The sequence below is a fragment of the Mustela nivalis genome (genome assembly GCF_964662115.1).
Source record: "Mustela nivalis genome assembly, chromosome: 12".
Classification (NCBI taxonomy): domain Eukaryota; kingdom Metazoa; phylum Chordata; class Mammalia; order Carnivora; family Mustelidae; genus Mustela; species Mustela nivalis.
Window position 1 is genome coordinate 17,424,910 of NC_139031.1, and position 24,894 is coordinate 17,449,803.

The 24,894-nt window shown below is 42.5% G+C and overlaps 2 protein-coding genes across 3 annotated transcripts in view; one reads left to right on the plus strand and one right to left on the minus strand.

Annotated features, from left to right (window-relative positions):
- Positions 1–11,319, minus strand: part of BPGM (bisphosphoglycerate mutase) — a 26,841-nt gene extending 15,522 nt beyond the window's left edge. Inside the window, exon 1 of the mRNA XM_082692572.1 lies at positions 11,183–11,319. The gene's annotated coding sequence lies outside the window, so the exon portion shown is untranslated. The remainder of the gene's footprint in view (positions 1–11,182) is intronic.
- A 226-nt stretch (positions 11,320–11,545) lies between these two features.
- The window catches only part of LOC309845694 (uncharacterized protein), a 60,513-nt gene continuing 47,164 nt past the window's right edge, over positions 11,546–24,894 (plus strand). The window contains exons 1-2 of one of the 2 annotated variants that reach the window (XR_014301430.1): positions 11,546–11,680; positions 14,241–14,409. The gene's annotated coding sequence lies outside the window, so the exon portion shown is untranslated. Of the gene's footprint in view, positions 11,681–14,240; positions 14,410–24,894 lie in introns of those variants that run through there. The other variant, XR_014301429.1, reaches the window with a different exon arrangement.

Consider the following 24,894-nt stretch of genomic DNA (forward strand, 5'->3'; position numbering starts at 1 on the left):
GTCCTCTGCCATTCTTGGCAAGCCCTGTTCTGTGCCACTTACCCTGTGATTCACCCACGGTTACATAACCATCGGTGACAAAGTTAACTGGAATCTAGGTATCTAGTTGCTTCCTTTCTTCAGTAATTCCTAGAGATTCTGATGGGAAAAGAGCCTTTACCATAAGGTTTCATTTTATTTCAGGTGAAGGCAACCCAGGAGGACCTCCTGAGGGAGGAAGCGGACTGAGGTAGTCGGCAAGTAGGTGAAAGATGAGGGTGGTTGGGCTTTGAACTTCCATTTTGGTTTTTTTTTTTTTTTTTTTTAAGATTTTATTCTTTGTTTGACAGGGAGAGACAGTGAGAGAGGGAACACAGGCAGGGAGAGTGGGAGAGGGAAAAGCAGGCTCCCCCGCCAAGCAGGGAGCCCAATGTGGCAGTTGATCTCAGGATCCTGGGACCATGACCTGAGCCTAAGGCAGAGGCCCAATGACTGAACACCCAGGCGCCCCTGGACTTCCATTTCTTGTCAAGCATCAGGTCTGAAGCTTTATTGCACGAAAAGCGGGAAGCATCTGGAAGAGACTGGGCTCGGGGCTCAGGCGAAACCACCTCCCAGAGCTGAGAATTTCTGGAGGGAGGGAGAGTGAGCGATGCTTCTGCCCTCCCTCGGCACTCCTTTGGGGATGGCGGAAGAAGAAAGAACAGGATGAAAGACATCTGGGCAGCGTTTTGCTGCGTGATTACTGGTGCCCTGAAGCAGAATAACCATGAAGCTAATGAAGCTCAAGCTTTAGGCTCCTTCACTTGAACAAACTCCTTCTGGGGCACTGGGAGAAACCAAATAATAAATGTGCGTGTGTGTGTGCACATGTGTATGTGTGTGTGTGTTTAATTTGCAAAAGAAAGACATTTTTTGTATTGCTTTTTTCTTTCAAGAGCCCAATTCACCAAGTAGTAGAAGCTTCTGATCAGCCAAAAACTGCATTCACCCCCTTGTAACAGTTACTGTTTTGGTTTTTGCTTCTGGTGGAGAAGGGGGATGGAGCCTTCCCCCTTCCCTCCGTCCCCTAACGAGAAGCCCCCTCAACCCTTACTCTGTCTTGTCAAGGGGGAAGCCTCCTTATGCTAATGAAGCTATTTTCCCTTCAAATGGAAAAGGACATGTTGGACAAATTCTGTAAGCAGAAGCATTTCTCCATTGTCTTTGATTATGAACTATATCAAGAGAACAAAATACAGCAAGAACACGAACACCCAGGCACTTACTGCCAAGCTTGGCAGTATTTTAAATCTGCTCTATTTGCTTGATTTGTTTGAGAAATAGAACAATTTCTCTGTTTCCAGTCTCCCCCCCCCCCCCAGGCCCCCAATACATACACTGGAGCAGAGAAACAATGGTATAGCCAGAAAGACTACACAAATACCCTTCCCTCACTCTGGCCTCCAGGGGTGGATACAGGATAAGGTACTAGACTAGTGCATCTATCTTGGGTAAACACAGTTACTTCCTTCTCCCCACCTTGCTGCTATCAATTGACTTCCTAGTTAATTAATGCTGAATATTTACAGAGGAGGTGTTGAGGTTTAGAGCTTGCAATCTTTAAGATTTTAATCACCATGGGAGCTGGTATACCAAGTGTTTACCAACAAATACACAGCAGCCCAGTCAGTCTCATTTAAAGTTTCAGGCAGGGGCTGCAAACTTACATGTCTGGGGGGCCAGACAGAGGGGAAGAGCAGTGACGCTGGGCCACAGGGGTGATGGGAACCTTAGAGAACTGTGGGGACCACATGGGCTTCTCTGATGGATGCGACTCTTGTGTAAATGGACAGAGCTTTTGCATAAGCCCATCTCACTGAACCAAGGGTCCCATTCTTGGGATCTTTCTGGGGAACAAACAGAAGATGGAACTCCTCAAAGTAAACACTGGAGAGAATGTAAGAATGTAAGACTTCGAGTCAGACCACAGAGAACCTATGAACTCAGTTTTGTCTTCAGGCTAAAAAAAAAGTCTTCAAAAAACATAAAAAGGGCCATTTCCACTCCTAAAAGTTCATATACAACTAAAAGGAGAAGCGACTACTTAGCTCCCCCATTTCTCTGTGAGGCTGAGGAACTGGGGTTCCCGGATCTTCTAATTTTCAAGAACACCAAAAATGCACCTTTTTAATGTGACATCTGATATTAATACTGCTGACTAATTTAAATATATTTGAAAAATATGAGCTAAACGAAACATGTGTGGAGGCTAGATGGAGTCTGCTAACATGTGAACCGTGACTTCCAAAGAAATCTCCTCCAGGCCGCAGATGAAGGGAGAGGCCACCATACCCTGGGAGATGGTCAGACCCCCAGCCTCCAGGCTCCAATCCTGGCTTTCCCTGCTTTGTCTAACACCCTCTCACCTCCACATGTGCCGCTCTCCTTGTCTCTGGCCTTCCTTCACCAAACCCTTGGCCAGGGCCCTGCAGCGCCCAGCTCTGGAATCCCACTTCTGCTCAACTTTGTACTCTTCCTGGAATGCTTCTGCCAGCTCTGAGCTTTAACCCAGCTGAAAGTGAACTGAAAGCAAAACTGCTTCTCCCAGGTGTCTGCTTCCCCATCTTGTCCAGGGTGTTTGTCCTTGGATCCTGGGGCCCAGGCAGGTGATGGGTGCGGTCCTGCTCCCTCTGGGTCCTGACCAAATGCCTCCACCCCCACCATCTTTTGGGGTGGTGGAGGAGAAGCTTGGATTCTGAGAGTCTTGCTATATTCAGATGTAGCTCTCATGCCCTCACTGATTAGCGCAAACATCCTGAAAAGTGAGCACCCTATTTAAAATCCCCAATCAGGGGCACCTGGGTGGCTCAGTGGGTTAAAGCCCCTGCCTTCAGCTTAGGTCATGATCCCAGGGTCCTCTCTGTGCAGCAGGGAGCCTGCTTCCTCCTCTCTCTCTGCCTGCTTGTGATCTCTCTGTGTGTCAAATAAATAAATACAATCTTAAAATAAAATAAAATCCCCAATCACTTTCAGTTGGTCTTAGGATAAAGTTCAAAATCCTTCATGTGACCTGTGAGGCTTTGGTTTTCTTTCATTTCCTTGAGCATGCCGTGTTCTCTCTTGCTTCAGGACCTCTGCACACACTGTACCCTATCCAGAACCCTCGCCCAGCATCCCCCCCGCCCCCACAACTGCCACCTCAGTCCCACTCAGCTTTAGGTAACTTCTAGTCTTCCTTTAGATCAGCTGTGTCCAATCAAAATACACAGCCACATACATAATTTCAGATCTTTTAAAAGCCATGTTAAAAAGGGAAAATAAATAAAATTAACTTTAATAATATATTTTATTTAACCTTACATTTTCAAAATATTATTCTGAGCTATGAGCTCTATAAAATTCTTCATGGGGTATTTTACACTCTTTTTCTCATAGTAAGTCTTTGAAACCTGATGTGGATTTTAGCTGTAAAGCACAGCTCAACTTGGACCAGCCACATTTCAAAGGCTCATGTGACCAGTGGCTACCATGTTGACTGGAACAGCTTTAGAGCTGAATTTTAAGGTTATTTCCTCAAGGCCAGTGGCTCTCAAACTTGAACATACATCAGAATCACCAAGAGAAGTGGTTACAAACGAGTGCTGGGCTTCCCTTCCAAGGCCTAACTGAGTACCTCTGGCATGGGCCTGAGACTCTGAGAATCTAGATTTCTAACAAGCTCCCAGGTGATGCTGAGATACTGCTGGTTTGAGACCACCTCGGCTCTACACCAACTTCTCTGCCCTTCCTTCTTACCCCCCAGAAGTGGTCAGTCCTGCTTGGTCTACACTCTTGAAGCAGCCGCTCTATAACACTGGGTACAGTTGTGATGGGTCACTCGTACGGATTACTTGTTCAGCATCTACGTGCTCTGTTACACTGGCAGCTGCATCTCACGGCAGGCCTCACTCACCACCCACTCTCCAAAACCTAGTGTGACACGTGACACATGCTGGGCACTTAGTAGGAAGGTGTGTTGACGGAACCGAAGTCAACAGAAGTGATTACATTGTGCTAATGAGCCCAAGGCTTGGCAGTTATGAGTGGTAACCGCCAAAGTAAAAACACTCGGTTGGCAGGCCTGAGGGGTTAGGAGGCCTTAATCCGAGCATGGCAGCGTATTTAATGGCAAAGCCAAAGCCAGTCATGATCATCTGTTACATTCCTGGATCCTTCACGGTTTAGCATATTCACAAATGGCCAACATCTCCACAGAGCTGTGGAGACTCCAACTGACAACATTACACTATATGTTAACTAACTGGAATTTAAATAAATACTTGAAACAAAACAAAAAACAAAAACCCAAAACCCGAAAGACAAACCAGTGAAACCCACGGAGCCCCTAAGTGGCGAACTGGAAGTGCCATCCACATCCGCCGCCCATACCCCTGCTCTTCCTCCTCACCATGGAGACTTCAGAGTCTGGGTTGGAGCATCCAGGCTCACTTGGCTTCACTTCACAGGACCATCTCCAGTCACAACTCGTTCTTCCAAACCCAGGTAGTCGTTTCATAAAATGCACACAAACAAGGTGAACGTGAGGGAGGCTCAGCTCTGACTGCTCTGGGGAAAGGCCTTAAGGCACAGTCAAGTGGGCAATTTACAAAGAGGTACCCCACTATGAATATACACACCCCACCGCAAATTAAAAACTTTTTTTTTTTTTTTTTTAAATCCAGCTTTGTTTTTTGTGTTGTTGTTGGTAAAGCTCACCGCTCTGGAGTTGATTCTCAAGATGCCTCGTTTATGCCTTGGCAAGGGGTTACCAGTACCTGAATTAAGCACTAATTTTAGTCAATGATTTACTACTGAATTAGCATACCCCAGGGTTTCTTCCTTTTTAAAAAAGACATATTTATATATTTGAAAGAGAGAGAGAGAGAGAAAGCACACTTGTAGGGAGAGGAGGGGCAGAGGGAGAGGAAGAGAATGTAGAACAGGCTCCCCGGCTAAGTGTAGAGCCCAATGCAGGACTCAATCTCATTACCCTGACATCAAAACCTGAACAGAAACCAAAAGCTGGACACTTAACTGACTGAGCCACCCAGTACCCCAAGGTTTCTTCCTTTTTCAAGTACGGTGTTGCTCAAAGAAAAAAATTACTAAACAAACAGATCTTTTACGTGACTCTGTGTCTCATCTTCTCACCCCTTCCTCTTTGTTTTCCCCTCCTTCTGGCCATTATTTTTTCAGTCCTCTGACACCTAAACTGAGCCTTAACCACACTACTGAAATGGTCTCTCAAGACCGCCAATTAGTTATGTCTTACAAGACCATCTTCTCTCAGGACTCATGCCTCTTTGATCCCTCTGAGGCCGACTACCTCAATGGAGGGGTTAGAATTATTCTAAGATTCTGGTGCTGTGTTTCTCTCTGCTCCTCTACTGTTACATCCTGGTCTTGGGTCTCAGCTCTTCCATTATTACATCCTGGTCTTGGGTCTCTGTATTTTCCTACCCACCACTAACAGCATATGATGTCACAGCAGGCAATATTCATGGAGGGCTCACCATATGTTTGGGACTATTTGAATCCTCAACCACCATTCTATGGAGAAGGTTCTATGGTTACTCCCATTTTACAGAAGCAGAAACTTAGAAGGTAAGGTCAACTTGACCAAAGTGACACAGATTACAAATGGCGGGAGCTGGAGTTCAGTCTCAGGCAGGCTAGACTCCCAAGCCTACCCTTTGACCTTGAACCACAGTGCTACATCACCACATTGGCACCTAAGTCTCTGTCCTCAGTCCTTGGAATCTTTTCTCACTACTTTATTCACATTAAAATGGCCAATTTACAAACTGACAGCCCCAAATATTCATCAGTCTCCCCAGTCTAGTCAATTAACTCATTCTTTAGGCATGCAAACCCCATTTGAATGGGGTATAATGCAGGACTGGGAGGAGTACAGAATCCAACAACTAGGTCTTCAAGGAACTGATGGGGAAAAGGGATGTGTGTGTGTGTGTGCACACGCGCGTCTGTATCACTAAAGCAGAAAGTAATCCATATCATGAGAAAGCACTTCATTCATAAGGGAGATGGAAAAGGGGAGATTATTTCTGAGTAAGGCTTCATGAACATGGTACTATTTAAGCTGGATTTGGAAAGATGTTCAAGAGGTAGATTTATAGAAAAAGAAAAACGAATTCTAGCCTAAAGGAATACTGAGTAGAGGCAAGGGAACATGTGCATATGGAGAATGATGAGCCATTCAAACTGGCAAACCTCCACGTTTGCCTAGAACAGTCTTGCTATAGGTCTGTTTCCCCAACATAATTATTATAGGGCCCCTTTCACACCTCAGTGTCCCATATGGAAAATTATACGATCTCTATCCAAAGTACAGGGTATATCAAGGAAGTAGGAGGAGACAAACCTAGAAAGATAAGATTGATAGTGGCCCCACAAAAGGCCTTGTGCCAAAGAAGATTGGTTCTTCCATAAGTATTGGGACATCACTGAAGATTTAATAATGTGTATTTTAGGAGGATCAGGCAGCACTTACAAACACAGAATGAGATGGGGAAAAACGACTGATATGAATACGTGAGAGGTTTTTGCGATGATTCTGGTAATATATAATGAAGACCTGGATCAGGATAATGGCTGATGAGATGGAATGAAGGAGACAGATATGAAAAACACTACAGCTTAGCTGAGGTGTTGGCAACTTTTTCTGTAAAAGGACAAATAGTAAATTTTTTAGGCTCTATGGTCTCTGTTACAATTGCTCAATTCTGCCACTGTAGCTGAAAGCAACTATATAAATGAATAAATGAAGTTTTATCTCAATGAAACTTTATGTATGGACACTGAAATTAGAGTTTCATATAATTTTCATGCCCATGAAGTATTGTCATTCTTTGATGTATTTCAACCGGTAAAACAAAACAAAACAACAACTTAAAAACCAGTCATAACTTGTGGGCTGTACAAACACAGGTAGTAGACCAGAAGGCCTTACCATAAAGGCCTTGGCGTAGCTGGATACCATACTCAGACCTGCTAATCACATCAGCATTTTGAACCTTTAAGCATCCTGTCGTGGGATAATCTCAGAATTATTAAATCACCTGATTTTATTCTTGGCTAGAACTGCAAGTACCTTGAGTAATGGAATCCCATTCATAATTGTTTTTATTCCTCACAAAAGACAATACCAAGCACATTCAAATCAGTCTGTTTACTTCTGCTTAATTGGTTTAATAATGGGTTCAAGGCAAAATTATAGAGAAAAAGTATTCATGCTGTTAACTAACTTCAAAAATATGTCATTCTGACATGCTTTACTTCTCTCAGACATCACCTTCGTAAATTGTCACAGTGCCTTGCACTTCAGGAGAACACAGGCTGGCTCAGGCATACACGCTGAGCAGCTGGCTGAGCAGTAGAGAGACAGGTGATTCAAAGGAAACACACTATGCAGGTGGAGTATTTTCAAACATTTCTCGCTATGTCTATGTATAGAAATCCCATCTCAATTGCCTACAGAGCAAAAGACATTCTTTCCATAAATGTCACCGTAAAACTGAAGTTAATTTTTTTTTCTTTTCTTTTCTTTTTCTTTTTTTACCATCCTTTTGTCAAGGCAAGGCTAGGCTGGAGAGAGTAGCTGGGTAGGGGCATAGGGGACTGGTCCAAATACACGGCATTGCATTTACTGAGGCTACTTCTACCATATTTCCAGGACCTCTAGATAGTTTCAGTAAATGTAGCACTAGACAATCTTGCTGCTGCCTCCTACTCTGCCCCTCATCAAGCCATTTACTTTCACACACCTTCCCTACCCCCCACCGTAACTGAGGCTCATCCCATCTTCCAAACTAATGTTCCTGGGATGCTGCTGCCTCCCTTCCTCGGGTGTCTGAAAAGTAGTATCTGATACTCTAGTAGAACGACTCATGAACAGGCGAGGAAAATGATAGGATAAAGACCAGTCTAAAAATAAAAACTTTGTTTTCTGCTTCTAAAAACTGAGTAAGAAGTGTGATCAATGATAGAATGTTCAAGTAACAGAAAATAAGGGATACAGAGCCAGAGTTGCTGTGATCAAAAGCTTCCGCTAAATATTAGGTATTCAGATGCCACCCTTCACCCATCAGATGTTTTCCCTAGTCCAAACCCTCATTGCATGGCTTTGAACAACTCTTAATCTAACACTAGAGGAGTCTAATTCTATAAAAGATAGGCTGGCGTACTCGAGGATAGAAAAAAAAAGGTTAATCACGTTTCGGATAAATTAAAAAAGGAACAGTTCTCAGGGGAAATGAAATCCAGACTTCAGTTCCTTAGAGTCAAAAAAGCTCAATTTTAGAAGTCCGAACATGACTGTATGTAAAAGTACCTTGTGTTCCACCACCTATTACTTTCCCTAAAGCTTTACGGTAACTTTTCCTTCTGCGCTCTAAGAGCAACTCTTTCCCAGGAGAAGCAGATGCTATCACTTCCTGGTGCTTTCCAGGCACCGTAACCCTGGTCATTCGCCAATTTTACCTCTACCAGCAGCCCCTACTGATCCCTTGTTACATGGGTAGCAAACCATGCATGTAGACCCCCATTATGGGAAGAGATCTACCTGGGTCATGTGATGAGCACTTGCCCAGGGCATGTCGCTTGTTCCAGCCTGCGCGGCATCACTGATGAGCCCAACACCCACTCAGGACACCTCCTTCCTAACTTTGGTTACTTATTTCCCCCCAGATAATAGCTTTTGTCCACACAAGCTATTGCCACCGAATCCCAGAAGTTTGAGGTCTAGAAACCTGGACATTAGTCCTGGCTCTGCTACTTACTGATGGTGTGGTGTTGATCAATTAATTCAAACTTTCTGGACCTCAGGTTCCTTATCCATAAAGATGGGGATAATTGCTGTTCTCAAGGGACTATTAGGGAGACTAAATGAGATTATGGTGAAAACAAAACAAAACAAAACAAAACACTCTGCTGAAGAGTGAGAGGCATTCTGGGTTGAATGGAGCAGACTAATGAAAACTCACCCAGACCTCTGGCCCCTGAAATTGATCCTACCTTGCTGAGGTATGTGTGGAAGTAAAAGCTGGGAATAAAGTAAAATGAGAAGGGGGATACAGAGAAAAAACTAAATTAGGTAGTGGAAGGAGAAATACAACCAAATGTTGTTTGTGCTGGGGGTGTGGAGAGTTGATGGTAAGACACAGCTCTAGAAGCATACCAAATATTAAGCACTATTCTACAATCCAAATGCTTTAATCAAGTGGCTAAGGTTTCCTCTACATTTCATAGTTTTTTTTTCAGTATTTGTGGCCAAATTTCCGTGTAAGAGTTTTATTATTAAATAATACTTTTAGTCTTATTTCTCCATGTAAACATTCTCTCACACCAGATTTCATTCCAAGGATGTTCAAGAGACCTGTTGGTTCAAATATTTGTGTCCTCTGTTCTCTGAGCACTGGACCCAAAAAACTGAACGCACAGCTGAATTTAGATGTATCGGTCATTACTTAAAATGAAATATGCCACTTAATCTCAGCCAACCGTAGAAGGCAAAAGAGGAAGAGAGACTGGCCAAACCTGCCCAAACCCTGGGCAGACTAATAGGTACCCCCGAATGACAGAATAAAGGAGCACATTTTCTGCCACATTATACTCTGTATAATGGTCATTCTGTACAATGACCAAATTTTCTACAATGATCCTTTGGGTGTGGCTTAAAGAGGGGCACAAAAGAACAAGTACTACCCTTTGTAGATGGGAACGTTTATTTGCTGACAGATTGGCCCAGAATTTACTGCTATGAGATTTTTGCTTATGTACTTGTCGTGGAAAATGTCTAATCATCTTTATTTTAAAACAGACTTTTAACATAAGCATGGCCCCTCCAAAATAATTTGCTGCAACCTCCGCTTTTTTAAAGATGCAAAAATTAAGCCAGAGGGTTGAAAAGATTTGTTTAAGATTATACAAATAACAACAGCTTCCACACTAAAACCTGGGGGTCCTGACTTCCAACTCAGAGCTCCTTCTGCTATACCATTCGCTTGAATTACATTTCTCTAAAGTCCACCACCGTGGGGATTAAGGAGTGCACTTGTGGTGAGCACAGGGTGACGCATGGAAGTGTTGAATCACTACCTCGTACCCCTGAAACAAATATAACACTGAGTGTTAACTAGAATTAAAACAACAACAACAACAACAAAAACTTATAATAAAGGAAAGCCCACCACCATATGAGGGGCATCTATGGTGGATGAGGAAAAAAAAGATGGATAAAACCAGGGGCCAGGGGAGCCTCAGGGGAGAGAGTTTTAAACCAAAGTACACGCTGACATGTGTTCTGCTTTCATTACAGAAAGCTGTAGTACCTCCCGGTGAAAGATGCCCTTCGATTTCCCCCACCCAGAGGCTGCATTTGGTCAGTTCGCGTTCTGGTTACCACTCACAAGCTGTAAAGCCTCCGTCATTTGGAAGGGAGGTGGTAGGGGAAGAGGAGTATAATAAGTTAGCAAACAACTAATTATCCTTTAACTTTACTTTTTCAAAGTAACTGTGAACTGTCCTTCCATGAAGCATTTCTCTTGTCCTTCTCCACTCATACAGCCCTCATCCCTTTGAATGGAGGAGAAATAGACTTACTTTTTTTTTTTTTTTAATTTTTAGTGATTCTAAGAACCTGTGATTTAGCTCGATGTGAGAGCTCCGTGAAACCACTGCACTTATTCGCCTCTTTCTCCTTCCCTGGCATGCAGGCTTTTCCTATCTACTTAGACGGTTAGGGCCAGGTCTGCCATCGCCCTAAATAGAGTGGCGGTGGCCCTGAAAACACCCGAGTTTGCTTCCAGGACCCCTGCTCCGCTACCCTGTGCCTCACACGTCCGGGAGAGATCAGTTCATCCTTCCCTCCCACTCCTCTGCTTGTGCTCGCCGTCAAGACACCACGACCAAAGCGCAGTCCTCCTTTCAGCGGACAGATCTGTGCGTCCCAGAAAGGCTTATTCTGAGGAAGGGACGTGAGAGGGACCTGGGGAGTCAGCGAGGGTGGGGGCTCGAGCGGCGGACCACAGGGAGCACCAGATTCCCTCCAAAGACGGAATCGGGGGCGTCAAGAACTGGCCTTCCTGCACTCCAAATTAAAACACCCCATCACTTAAAAACAGAAAGGTTCGCAACCGCAAAATCCTGAAACAAAACCACTCACCTGCAAAGAGGCCAGCAGCAGCAGCAGCAGCAGCAGCCGCTCCTCTGCGCCGCCGAGGAACCAGCTCCTCCTACAACTCATCACCGCCGCCGGCATCGACGCTCTTTTCTAGCTCGGGAGCCCCAAGGGGAGGTCCTAGCCCTCTGCGTATTGGAAGGCCCAGCTGTCACTCACTTCAGGCCCCGCCCCACTCCCGGGAACAGGTCTAGGTCTTTTCCGTTTCCCAAATCCCCGGGGTGGACGGCTAGGCTCTGATTGGCTCTCTGAGGAGACGAGCACACTCCAGGACCAGTAAGAAACTGACATCGACGGCCGGTGGGCGGGCTTGGGCCTGGGGAAGTAGAAAAAAAAAACAAAGCCAGGAGCCCTGCTCGGTCCATAGAGGAACGTCAGGCGCTGGGAGAGTTTAAGTCGTGGAAGTGGTAGAAAGCGTTTCGGGTCGCGGAGGAGATCCCTGCCAGTGTAGAGAAGCGTCCGCGGAAGCCAGGAAGTGATGAGGTGATACCTTCTTTTACTCCTGGGAAGTTTCAACCCGGGGATGTAGGCGGGAGTTCGCGCAGATGAAAGCTCTTGCTTTCCTTGTGGTTGTCAGTCTTAAATCGTCATCAAAGCGAAAGGCTTTAAAGTGTCTGATTCATGGGCAGTCACTCGCCCCCCCCCCCCGCCTTCTCTTAGTACTTTTATAGGGACTCACCTTAGGCAATTCCCTGACACTGTTTTGGTGGGGGAAGAAAAGTGATAAGTGGACTGCGCTTAAAGCTTATAGAACAATTGAAAGGAGAATGGAATAGAATGAGGAGGAGAATTGTAAAAACTCGGAGGCACAGTTACTGAACCCGAGAGACCCATGAAAATACCCAAAGCCTGGCACAAGGCCCTTTTTGCGCATCTAAGGAGGCTTGAACTCTTACCCCACAAGATTTTGAAGCAAGTTTCAGAACTCTTGGTTGGGTGAGAAAAGGAATTGTATGTTTTTCTAATCGCCCTTCTTGATTTCTAGAAGCTGTCCTACCTCGTGTTTAGGGTCTTCTTTTGAGGTTTTTCCTGTTTCATCCCCTTAACAAGTTCAGTAGGTTTTGTGACCGCCAAGCATAAACATAAGCATAAGTTTGAAAAGATAATCTTTCCACGTTTTAAACTCTGTAACATACTGCGTATTGAATTCATTCGTGCTTAAGTGTTTGTAGTTAGTTCTTCATCTCATTTATCTGTCTTAGAGTATAACAGTTCCTCCTGGGATCTCAAAGAACATATCTTCGCTTCTGGAAGAGCACAGATCCAAGGCCGGCCCTACAGGTCCCAGCAGGTGATGGGTCCCACCTTGTGATAGTTGGAATTTTTAACTTGCACAAGATTGACTAGAGTCAGGTCAGAGCAACTGGAGGAGGCAGCTTCCAGTCTCGACGCCCAGGAATGTGGCTTCCAAATCCTATACTCTTACTCATTTGTTTTTCCTCTTCTCCCTATCAGATGGGGACAAAGTGAGGGGAAAACTTTTCTACTGTAGTGTCACATCCGAGGTCCCTACTCAGTGCCCATCATCCCTACTCCCGAGGTAAAGACAACCATACATGTGTCAGAGTCTTAGGAGCATTTGACATTTAGGGATACTTACATGGGACTTAAGGACACCCGCTACTGGATTTGGTTTTGTTGTTGTGGATACCCACAGAATGCTAGCTTGTCACATAGAACATGAACAATATCAGACATCACCTGCCTTTTAGAATCTCATTGTACAGGTGAGCAATTTGAAGTTTAAGAGATTTATTCACAGTTACATAGCTGGTTGGGGACAGAGCTGTGACAAGAACCCAAGGTTACCAATTCATAATTCTGAGAAAATGTCTCCTCTTCCACTGCCTCCAACCGCCCCCCCCCCCAAAAAGCAATCGTTTTTTGTTTGTTTGTTTACTCAAGATTACTAGTGTTAAAATTAGCTTCCATTAAGGCCAATCAGGAGGAATTTAATTCTGATATAGCAAACAGCATAGATAGGAAAATAACTGTGTCTCAGTTCATTACTTTACTTTCAGCAACTGTTGGTGTAATCCTGCTTTGATCCAAGCAAGGAATGAAAATGCAGTAAATTATTATAGCTATGTTGTCTCTTTGTTTTTCTGTTATGTGTGTGTGTTAGTGTTAACACATGTGGTAATTAAAGATTGGTAGTGGATTGTCTTATTCAGGACCTGAATAAAATACTTTTATGATAGCATACATACCTGGACCAAATAATTTCATGGCTATTTGTACAGAGGCCCTGGCCTTTGAGGTGGGGTTGAGCTGGTTCACCAAGCATCAAAGCATCTACTGACCTAGGCTATTCTGCCTTTTTCTATCTTGGCAGAGCTATCGGTTCCCTCCCCTACACCGTCCCACTAGCAAACTCCAGAATTCTTTGGCCCTGTAGCCAATGTACAACTGTCTCTTCGTCTTCACGGTTATCAGGTCACATCATAGTCTTGTTTGCTACTAGTATCTAGTGTCCCACCACAGCCTACCTTCTTCAGATTCAGATAAAAAATCTAAACAGGATGGTAGGCTTATGTTTGGCTCCTACCATTGCCCTCTTAAGTACAGGTGGCCTCTAGTGAAACCAAAAGCTGAAAATGCTCTCATGAATCAGTCGTGTAGACCCACCATAGGGACTTTAAAGCCATCTGTCCCTTCATTTCCCAAGTGAAAATGCAGAATCCTCCTCTCACAGAGTACTGTGAGGAACAATAGAGGCAATTTTGAAACAGTTTTGTAATCTGTGAAGTGCCTGACGTCAGCCATTTTCCAGCACTGGGAACTTGGCCATGACGCTTGACCGCAGCCTACGTCTTTATCTGTGAAATGGGGAGAAGCCCTAAGTGACTAATGTGAAGATTCAGTGCCATAACACAGTGTCTACCTGGTACACAGAAGGGGCTCAGTAAATGGTAGTGATCCTGAACAGTCACAGGAAATGATAAGTGTAAAGTGTTCTAACTATTCAGAAGGACTCTTATTTGAAGAACTCAAGATTAAGTTTGGGCCTTGTGCTTTCTCCCCCTTTCCTGCTCTCAAGCAGAGACCTGAACTCCTGCAGAGGGTACAGGAGGTGACTGTCAGGAGGCAAAGTGGGGAAGTACACACAGATCTACCGGCTCAGCCAGGAGCCACCAGTATTGGGAAGCTTGAACAATGTGCAATTTCCCTATTCTAAGTCTCGACATAGAACATCATCAGGCAGGAAGAGAGCCAGATTTATTTTTCTTTTTTTTCCATTCTCCATTCGGGGGGGTGGGAACCCAAAACTCTTTAAAAGGTGGGACAAGGGAGAAAGGGAGGAAACTTGTAGACAATCAAGAAGCACCTTGCCCCTATACAAATTCTTAACCTCACTGCTGAGGAAAAGGCCACATTTCTTTAAAACACTTGTTTTTCTGTGGGGATGAACAAAAAGTCACAATTTCTGCCCAGTGGAATTGTTGTTTAATAGCTGTTTCATATTTACATATTATAGCTCTATGTTGAAAAAATACTACATTTATCATATAAGGCTTAGAAAAGAAAAAATTTTAAACCCCCGTAACTCTACCACTCAGAATTTATCATTGACAATTATTATTTCCTTCTGTTTTCCCCTATAAATCAATTATTTAAAAAAAAGGAATCTATAATATACATACTATTTTATAGCCACATTTAGTTCATTTATCATGAACATGTCCCCCTGTCATTTAATACTCCTTTTCAATATGTGATTCCATCATGTACATGTGCCTTCCAATATTGTGTCTCACACTTCAACTCATCTGCTACTCTTGGACATTGAGGGATTTTCACTTTCTTGAAAAGATTCAGGGATTTAAATGGGCTGTTTCTGTCCCCAGGTGACAAGGTGCTCTGGGAATGTCTGGTGAACCAAAGGGACTGCCTACTGGCCACAGTTCTTTTTCAACAAGGCTAATGATAAAGGTGGCCAGGAATTTTTTTTCTCTCTGCGCCGGGTGTTGCAGAACCTGAACACTTGAGGCCATGTAAGTCTGAAAGTTCCAGGAAGGAGGGTTGCCCTTTGACCCCTGCTTCCCTCAGGGTTTCCAGTTCTTTAACCTGAAGAAAAGGAGTTTGAGTGGCAGAAAAGTGGGGGAGGGAGTGGGAGTCAGGTCTCCATTAATAGAACCTTGCCAGACTCCTGGCATTGATATATCCTTTCTATAGATGAGGAGACTGAGGCTCAGAGAATTTGTCGAAGCCCCAAGAGCTCGTTAGCGAACCAGAGGTTGACTCCCATGCTTGGTTCTGAAATTTGGACTCTTCCCATCAAGCTTCCCACTGTTTCTGGAAGCTGATGGATACAACTTCCTTCTTTTCTTTCTCTGTGAGGAATTTGTTGTCAATCTTCTAGGAAATATTTGTTATCTACTCCCTAAAACAACAACAACAACAACAAAATCCCCTACTGTCCAAGAATTCCTTCCATCTGTGGATTTTCTGAGTTGGCTCACTCTTTGCCTGAAGAATATATCTTCAGGGTTTTTTAAAGATTTATTTATTTATTTACCGGAGAAAGAGAAAGAGCTCAAGCAGGGGGAAGAGAGGAGGAGCAGAGAGAGAGGGACATGCAGACTCTGTGCTCATGTGGGACTCAATCCCACAACCCTGAGAGCAAGACCTGATTGAACGCCAAGAGTCAGATGCTTAACCGACTGAACCATCCAGGAGCCCCAGTCCTCAATGTTTGGTGAACAGTCAGATGACTTAGCTTTTTTCCTACATATTGCTTATTTTCTTATGTAAGTGACCTTACTGTATACATTGGAAGGTCAGAGTCATAAAAGGAAGGTCTTAAAACCCTGCAACAATTTAACATTATACATAGTTCCCTTAGTTTTTAGGAGTTCTGAAGTATGACTGTGCATGTGGATATGTGTGTGTGTATGCATATATGCATATATTTATGTTTGTATACGTATGTATGTGATATGAAATGTGACTTGAAGTATGATATGTATGACATGAAGCATGTATATAACAATGAGTCTGTTTTTCTGGTTTGGCTCATCAACTATTTCTGGAGGAAATTCTGAAAAAGGTTTTCCAGAATTGTTTGGAGCCATGAAGCATTCTTGAAATGGGTGTATAACATCCCAATCTGACACTTTTAAGCCAATAATGCTTATTCGGAAGTGTAATTTCTAGAACGTTTTGTTACAGTCTCTTTATACAATCTTACCTACATCAGTTTCAATCAAGGGTACATGTTTTAAAATAACCTTGTTTCCATTCCTCCTCTTCCCCACCACCACCCCCACACTATCAACACCCTAACCCAAGCTACCATTACCTCCTGCCTGGAGTTTCTCAGTAGACTCCTAACCAAATTTTCCTGATTCTGTCTTCCTGATTTCTGTCTTTTCTGATTGCTGTTGCTGTCTTTTAGGCAGCCGAGGTGATATGGGTAGAGTATCTCTGTAGTCATAGGACAACTAACCTCCCAGCCTGTCTAGTTTAAAACACTGCATTAGTAAATAAATCTTACTGGAGGAAGGTGCCTGGATGGCTCAGTCCATTAAGCCTCTGGCTCTTGATTTCAGTTCAGGTCATGATCTTGGGGTTGTCCAATGGAACCCCAGCCCCCTTCAGGCTCCACACTCAACAAGGAGTCTGCCTGAGATTCCCTCTTTCCCTGTCCTTTGCCCCTAACCCCCTTGCAAATAAATAAATCTTTACAACAAAACAAAACAAAAAACACTGCACTGGTTTCCCATTGTTCCCAACGTTGGCCTGCCTTCTTTGTCTCTAGGACCACTAGGCCTTCATATGTGTACTTTCCCTCCGTAGAACGCTGTTCCCTCCCAACTTAAAGCACAGAACAATAATCTAAGTTTCCTAACTCCCAGGCTGACTCTCTAATGCAAGTATATTACTGGGGACTAATAATTATCCAGCAGGAAGAAAATATGATTTGGAGGTTCAAAAGAAGTGTAAGAGTGTGGGCTTGGAGCCAGTCTGCCTACGTTCCAACCCTGGCTCTGTTCTGTACTAACCATGCAAACTTGGGCAACTTGTTGAGCATCCTGGCCTCATTTCTTCTGTTATATAATGAGCACAGTAAAAGTCCCCACCTTATAAAGTTGTATTATTTATATAAGTTAACACATGGAAAGGAGCCCAATAAATTTTCACTTTAAAAAGTCTCCACGATACATTAAAGACCCAATATTATTTCTTACGTGTAAAGCAAAATGAACCTTGCTGATATTCTCTTGTTTTCTTCTGGAGAAAAACAGACAGAGCAAGCAACTGGGAGGCCCTCCTTGGAAAGGGGAGGGCTGGTCCCAGCAGATAACGTTGCAGGGGCCGCACCGCGGAGAGTAAGGCCTATGATTACTTGTGAAAACAAGTGCCAGGCCACAGATGCCAGTGTATTGAGATAATACGAAGCTAGGGGTTTTTAAAAATACAGAGCAGGGGGGGATTACTAAAGAAATCTAAAATGGTATAAAGAAATCACAACAGCAAACATAGAAACTTATGGTAATTTCACTTGTAAGCAGACTTGTTTACAAGTGAAATTACCATAAGCTTCTAAACCAAACCTTGTTATGTAAAGTTTCTTTTCCCTGTGTAACAGACTGTTTTTTATTGTTATGTTAGTCACTATACAGCACATCATTAGTTTTTGATGTAGCGTTCCATGATTCATTATTTGCGTATAATACCCAGTACTCATTATAACATGTACCCTCCTTAATACCCATCACTGACCTACCCCTTACCCCTACCCCCGACTCCTCTGAAATCCTCAGATTGTTTCCCAGAGTCCGTAGTCTCTCATGGTACATCTCCCCCTCTGATTTCTAGCCCCCTTCAGTTTTCCCTTCCTTCCCCTAATGTCCTCCGTGCTATCGCTTATGTTCCACATATGAGTGAAACCATATGATAATTGTCTTTCTCTGTTTATTTCCCTTAGCATAATCCCCTCCAGTTCCATCCATGTTGATGCAAATGGTGGATATTCATCCTTTCTGATGGCTGAGTAATATTCCATTTTATATATGAACCATATCTTCTTTATCCATCTGTTGAAGAGCTTCTCAGCTCCTTTTACAGTTGGCTGTTGTGGACATTGCTCTGATGAACACTGGGGAGCATGTGGCCTTTCTTTTCACTACATCTGTATCTTTGGGATAAATACCCAGTAGTGCAGTTGCCAGGTCATAGGGTAGCTCTACTTTTAACTTTCTGAGGAACCTCCACCCTGTTTTCCAAAGAGGCTATACCAACTTGCATTCCCACAAACAGTGTAAGAGGGTTCCCCTTTCTCCACATCCTCTCCAACATCTGTTGTTTCCTGAGTCGTTAATTTTTGCTGTTCGAACTGGTGTAAGGTGGTATCTCAAGGTGCTTTTGATTTGAATTTCCTTGATGGCTAATGATGTTGAACATTTTTTTTTCACATGTCTGTTAGCCATTTGTATGTCTTCTTTGGAAAAATATCTGTTCATGTTTTCTGTCCATTTTTTTACTTGATTATTTGTTCTTTGGGTGTTGAGTTTGAGTTCTTTATAGATCTTGGATACCAGACCTTTATCTGTAATGTCATTTGCAGATATCTTCTCCCATTCTGTGGTTTGCCCCACCTTTGCTGTGCGAAGCTATTTATCTTGATGAAGTCCCAAAAGTTCATTTTTGCTTTGTTTCATTTGCCTTTGGAGATGTGTCATGAAAGAAGTTGCTGTGGCCAGTGTCAAAGAGGTTACTGCCTATGTTCTCCTCTAGGATTTTGATGGATTCCTGTCTCACATTGAGGTCTTTCATCCATTTTATCTTTGTGTATGGTCGTGTTTCATTCTTCTATACATAGCTGTTCAATTTTCCCAGCACCATTTACTGAAGAGACTTTTTCCACTGGATATTTTTTCTTGATTTGTCGAAGATTAGTTGACCATAGAGTTGACGAGCCATTTCTGGAGACTCTATTCTGTTCCATCGATCTATGTATCTGTTTTTGTGCCAATACCATGCTGTCTTGGTGATCACAGCATTTGTAATATAGCATGAAATCAGGCAACATGATGCCCCTAGCTTTGTTTTTGTTTTTCAGCATTCCTCCAGCTATTCAGGTTCTTTTCTGGGTCCATACAAATGTTAGGATTGTTTGTTCCAGCACTTTGAAAAATGCCATTGATATGTTGATTGGGATGGTATTGAAAGCATAAATTCCTCCGGGCAGCATAGACATTTTAACAATGTTTATTCTTTCAATCTATGAGCATGGGATGTTTTTCCATCTTTTTGTGTCTTCCTCAATTTCTTTGATCAGTGTACTATAGTTTCTAGAGTATAGATCCTTTACCTCTTTGGTTAGGTTTATTCCTAGGTATCTTATGATTTTGGGTGCTATTGTAAATGGAATCAATTCCCCAATTTCTCTTTCTATAGTTACATTATTAGTAAATAGAAAAGCAACTGATTTCCATGCATTGATTTTGTATCCTGTCACATTACTGAATTGCTGTATGAGTTTTAGTAATTTGGGAGTGGAGTCTTTTTGGGTTTTCCACATAAAGTATCATGTCATCTGCGGAAAGGGATAGTTTGACTTCTTTGCCAATTTGAATACCTTTTATTTCTTTTTGTTGCCTGATTGCTGATGCTAGGACTTCTAGTACTATGTTGAACAATAGTGCCAAGAGTAGGCATCCTTGTTGTGTTCCTGATCTTAAGGGAAAAGTCCTCAGCTTTTCCCCATTAAGAATGATATTCACTGTTGGCTTTTCATAGATGGTTTTTATGAAATTCAGGAATGTTCCCTCTATCCCTATACTCTGAAGAGTTTTAATCAGGAAAGGATGCTGTATTTTGTGAAATATAACATTTTTGAGGCTACCTGAGGTCCTAGGATTTTTTAACAGAATGTTTTCTGGTGGCTTCCAGAGATGTCATTTCTATAGCTACTGCTTTTTTTTTTTTTAAGATTTTATTTATAATTTATTGGAGGGAGAGAGCAGAATCGGGGGCTGGAGCAGAGGAGGAGGGAGAAGCAGACTCCCCACTGAGCAGGGAGCCTGATGTGGGGCTTGATCCCAAGACCCTGGGATCATGACCTGAGCTGAAGGCAGATGCTTACCACTGAGCCACCCAGGTGCCCCTTCTGTAGCTACTTCTAAGTGCTGTTTTGTGTCCAGAGAAAAGCTACTTTACCTATAGCTCTGTGACTCCAATGTGAGCGAGACAAAGCTCTTCACATTCCCCATTTGAATCTTCACAGAATCATTGCTACTTAAATTTAGAAAATAGCTTGACTGGCTTTGTTTATCATGAGTTTTCAAGTACGGAATAATGAGACTAAGCAATTCATTATCAGTCTTGTGACCATCAGTCAGTACCAGCAACTGAGCATTGGTCTTTTTATGCCAGTTGAGTACCATAACTAGTCCCTGACATCATCTCTCAGTGAGCTGTCAGATAAGAGAAACAGGGGAATCACCTGTTGCTAACCACAGGATATAAAAGTTTGCAAAAAAGGTTATTCTGTAAACTAGTTATGATGTGTAAGGTGAATAATGGCAAAGGCACCAATGCTGAGATTTTTGACATGCTGAAACTTGGGATTACTGTGATCCATGATTACTCAGTGCCAGTGGAAGCAGAGAATTGCAATGCCGAATGACCTACATGTCTTCATCTTTGGAACTCTAAGCAAGTGTGTAAAGGCCAGGCATCTATATCTTGCTAAAATTTCCCTTGTGTTGAAAATTATGTTTTTTAATTTTATTTCTTATATTTTTTGTCTTTTCAATCTTTTTAAAAATTTTTAAAATTTCTTTTCAATGTTCCAGAATTCATTGTTTATGCACCACACCCAGGGCTCTGTGTAATACATGCATAATACCCACCACCAGTCTCACCCAAAGCCCCCCAACCGCTTCCCCTCCAAAACCCTCAGTTTGTTTCTGAGTCCACAGTCTCTCATGGTTCATCTCCCGCTCCAATTTCCCCCAACTCACTTTTCCTCTCTATCTCTCCATGTCCTCTGTTTTATTCCTTATGCTCCACAAATAAGCGAAATCATATGATAATTGACTCTGTCTGCTTGACTTATTTCACTCAGCGTAATCTCTTCCAGTCCCGTCCATGTTGATACAAAAGTTGGGTATTCATCCTTTCTGATGGAGGCATAATATTCCATTGTATATATGCACTATATCTTCTTTATCCACTCGTCCATTGAAGGGCATCTTGGTTCTTTCCACAGTTTGGCAACTGTGGCCATTGCTGCTATGAATACTGCGGTACAGATGGCCCTTCCTTTCTCTACATCTGTATCTTTGGAGTAAATACCCAATAGTGCAATTGCAAGGTCATAGAGTAGCTCTATTTTTAGTTTCTTAAGGAATCTCCAAACTGTTTTCCAAAGTGGCTGCACCAACTTGCATTCCCACCAACAGTGTAAGAGGGTTCCCCTTTCTCCACATCTTCTCCCAATACATGTTGTTTACTGTCTTGTTAATTCTGGTCATTCTAATTGGTGTAAGATGAGATGGTGGCATCTCAGTGTGGTTTTGATTTGAATCTCCCTGATGACTAATGATGATGAACATTTTTTCATGTGTCTGTTAGCCATTTATATGTTTTCTTTGGAGAAGTGTCTGTTCACATCTTCTGCCCATTTTTTGATGTGATTATCTGTTTTGTGTGTGTTGAGTTTGAGGAGTTCTTTATAGATCTTGGATATCAGCCCTGTGTCATTTGCGAATATCTTCTCCCATTCCGTGGGTTGCCTCTTTGTTTTGTCAACTGTTTCCTTTGTGTGCAGAAGCTTTTGATCTTGATGAAGTCCCAAAAGTTCATTTTTGCTTTTTTTTCCTTTGCCTTTGGAGACATATCTTGTTAAGAAGTTGCTGTGGCTGGTGTTGAAGAGGTTACTGCCTATGTTCTCCTCTAGGATTTTGATATATTCCTGCCTCCTGTTGAGGTCCTTTATCCATTTTGAGTTTATCTTTGTGTATGGTGTAAGAGAATGGTCGAGTTTCATTCTTCTACACATAGCTGTCCAATTTTCCCAGCACCATTTATTGAAGAGACTGTCTTTTTTCCACTGTTTATTTTTTCCTGCTTTGTCGAGGATTATTTGACCATATAGTTGAGGGTTCATATCTGGGCTCTCTACTCTGTTCTACTGGTCTGTGTGTCTGTTTGTGCCAGTGCCATGCTGTCTTGGTGATGACAGCTTTGTAGTAAAGCTTAAAATCAGGCAACGTATGCCCCCAGTTTTGTTTTTCTTTTTCAACATTTCCTTAGCAATTTGGGGTCTCTTCTGGTTCCATAGAAGTTTTAGGATTTTGTTTTTTAAATTATTGGTTGTTGTTGTTGTTGTTTTTTCGAGAGAGAGCACTCATGCAAGTGCAGGGTGGCGGCGGGGGCAGAGGGTGAGGGAGAGAGAGAATCCCAAGCAAGTTCCACACCCAGTGCAGAGCTTGACCCGGGCTCCATCCACAACCCTGAGATCATGAACTGAGCCAAAATTAAGAATGGGATGCTTAACCAACTGAGCTACGCAGGTGTTGCCCTGAAAAGTATTTTTAAGTCTAATAGGAAAGATCCTGTGTTCTCAGCTCCAACCCCAATAATATTAGGCAAAATATTAATAACAGGCCAACTTTTAACAATTATAGAAAAATTATATTTTTAGTCCCCCAAAGGGTAAATTATACAAATATATGCATACTTTATTATATTAGGTATATAATATATAAATATATATATTCCTCTTTACTTAAACTCCTATATTTCCTTATGCTTTGTACCATCTCTCTGCCTTCTCTAAAAATAGAGTAGAAAGAAGTGCAAAAAAGGAAAAGGAAAAATGAAAAAACAGTAAAAACTTTAGAAATGTACAACCTGCTAATCAAAACCAAAAGTAACCAATTATTCATTAAATGTCTCCTAATGTTTAGGAAATTGTGGTAGGGGGGCGCCTGGGTGGCTCAGTGGGTTAAGCTCTGCCTTTGGCTCAGGTCCTAAGATAGAGCTCCCATTGGGCTGTCTGCTCAGTGGGGACCCTGCTTCCCCCCCTCCTCTGCCTGCCTCTCTGCCTATTTGTGATCTCTGTCTGTCAAATAAATAAATAAAATATTAAAGAAAAAAAAAGAAATTGTGATAGGGAGTGCCTAGGTGGCACCCAGGATTAAGCATCTGCCTTCAGCTCAGATCATGATCTCAGAGTCCAGGATAGAGTCCCCTATCAGGCTCCCTGCTCAGCAGGGAGTCTGCTTCTCCCTCTGCCCCTCCCCCTGCTTGTGTGCACTCACTCACTCTCTCTCTCTCTGTCAAAAATAAATTAATTAATTAAAAAATTTTTAAAATTTAGGAAAAAAAGAAATTGTGGTAAGAATTTTGAATAAATTGAGTTAACAATGCTTTTAGTGCCTACCATGAACTGTGGTAGGAGCAAGAGGTTTAAATCTAAATGAAGCATTTTCCTTGTTCTTAAGAAGCATGGCCCAATAGGAGAGAGACCCAACTCATGAATTGTAAATTATAGCCCAACAAATATAAATGCCAGTGCAATTATTGAGGTGTTTTGGCGGAAGGCTAGGGGATGCTTAAGTGTGTGTAGGGCAGGCTCTGGGGGAGCAAAGACATTGGCAGTGGGCCCGAGTGCCCTGCAGTGTGTAATCCCTCCTTAGTCATTCGTTGTCTTTCACAACCTTGATGTGTTTGAAGAGTACAGATGATTTTGTCAAATGTCTCTCAGTTTGAGTTGCCTGATGTTTACTCACAACTGACCTGGGGTGATGCACGTTCGGTGAGAATACCACGGAGTACTGTGTTCTTCTCATACGGGCTTCAGGATGTTGACGTATCTTATGATCAGTGGTATTAACCTTGATCACTTGCTTTAAGGTGGTTTCTGCCAAGTTTCTCCACTTAAAGTTACTGAATTTCCCTTTGTCATTAATAAATATCTTGGGACAGATATTTTGAAAAGTTGCAAACTTTATTTCTCCACAAACTGACCCACTAACTTTGTCATCTATGGATGGAGCTTGTCTGCAAGCATTATTATTGTGGGTATTTCATGGTAATTTTATATTTTTCTCTTTACTTTTACACTTATTCACTCACACTCTACTGGAAGGAAGAGCTATGCCATCTTCCCCACTTAATTAATTACTTTTATCAGTACGGACTCATGGATATTTATTATGTTTATGGATTAAACTCTAACGCTGTGGTGATTTATCTTGCTGAACAGATTGTTCCAGCTTTGACACATGTTCTTACTTTCTGGTGCCACAAGACATTCCAGGTTCATCTTACATGTTACCTGTCCAGGCCCTGGAATCAACGATTTCTGCAAGGCTCTGATTCCTGTCTTACTTAGAGTGGTGTTTGGAAACAGAGATCTGAGCACAAGATGTGACACTGGCTAAAACTTCTGACAATTACAAGTTGATGAAAATTCAGAGTAATTGGAATTCATATGCTTATGAGAATTGGTACAGTTGGTTTGGAAAACAATTTAGCATTAGCTAAATACCAGTAATTCCACTGGAAAAACTCTCGCCCGTGTGCAGCAGGAGTATGCACAACTTTGTTCAGAACAGCACAAAACTGAGATAACCCAATGGCCATCGGTCAGAAGAAAGATGAATAAAGTGTGTTATATTCATCAAGCAGAATCCTTTAAAGCAGTGGAAATGAAATACAGCTACACACACCAACATGAG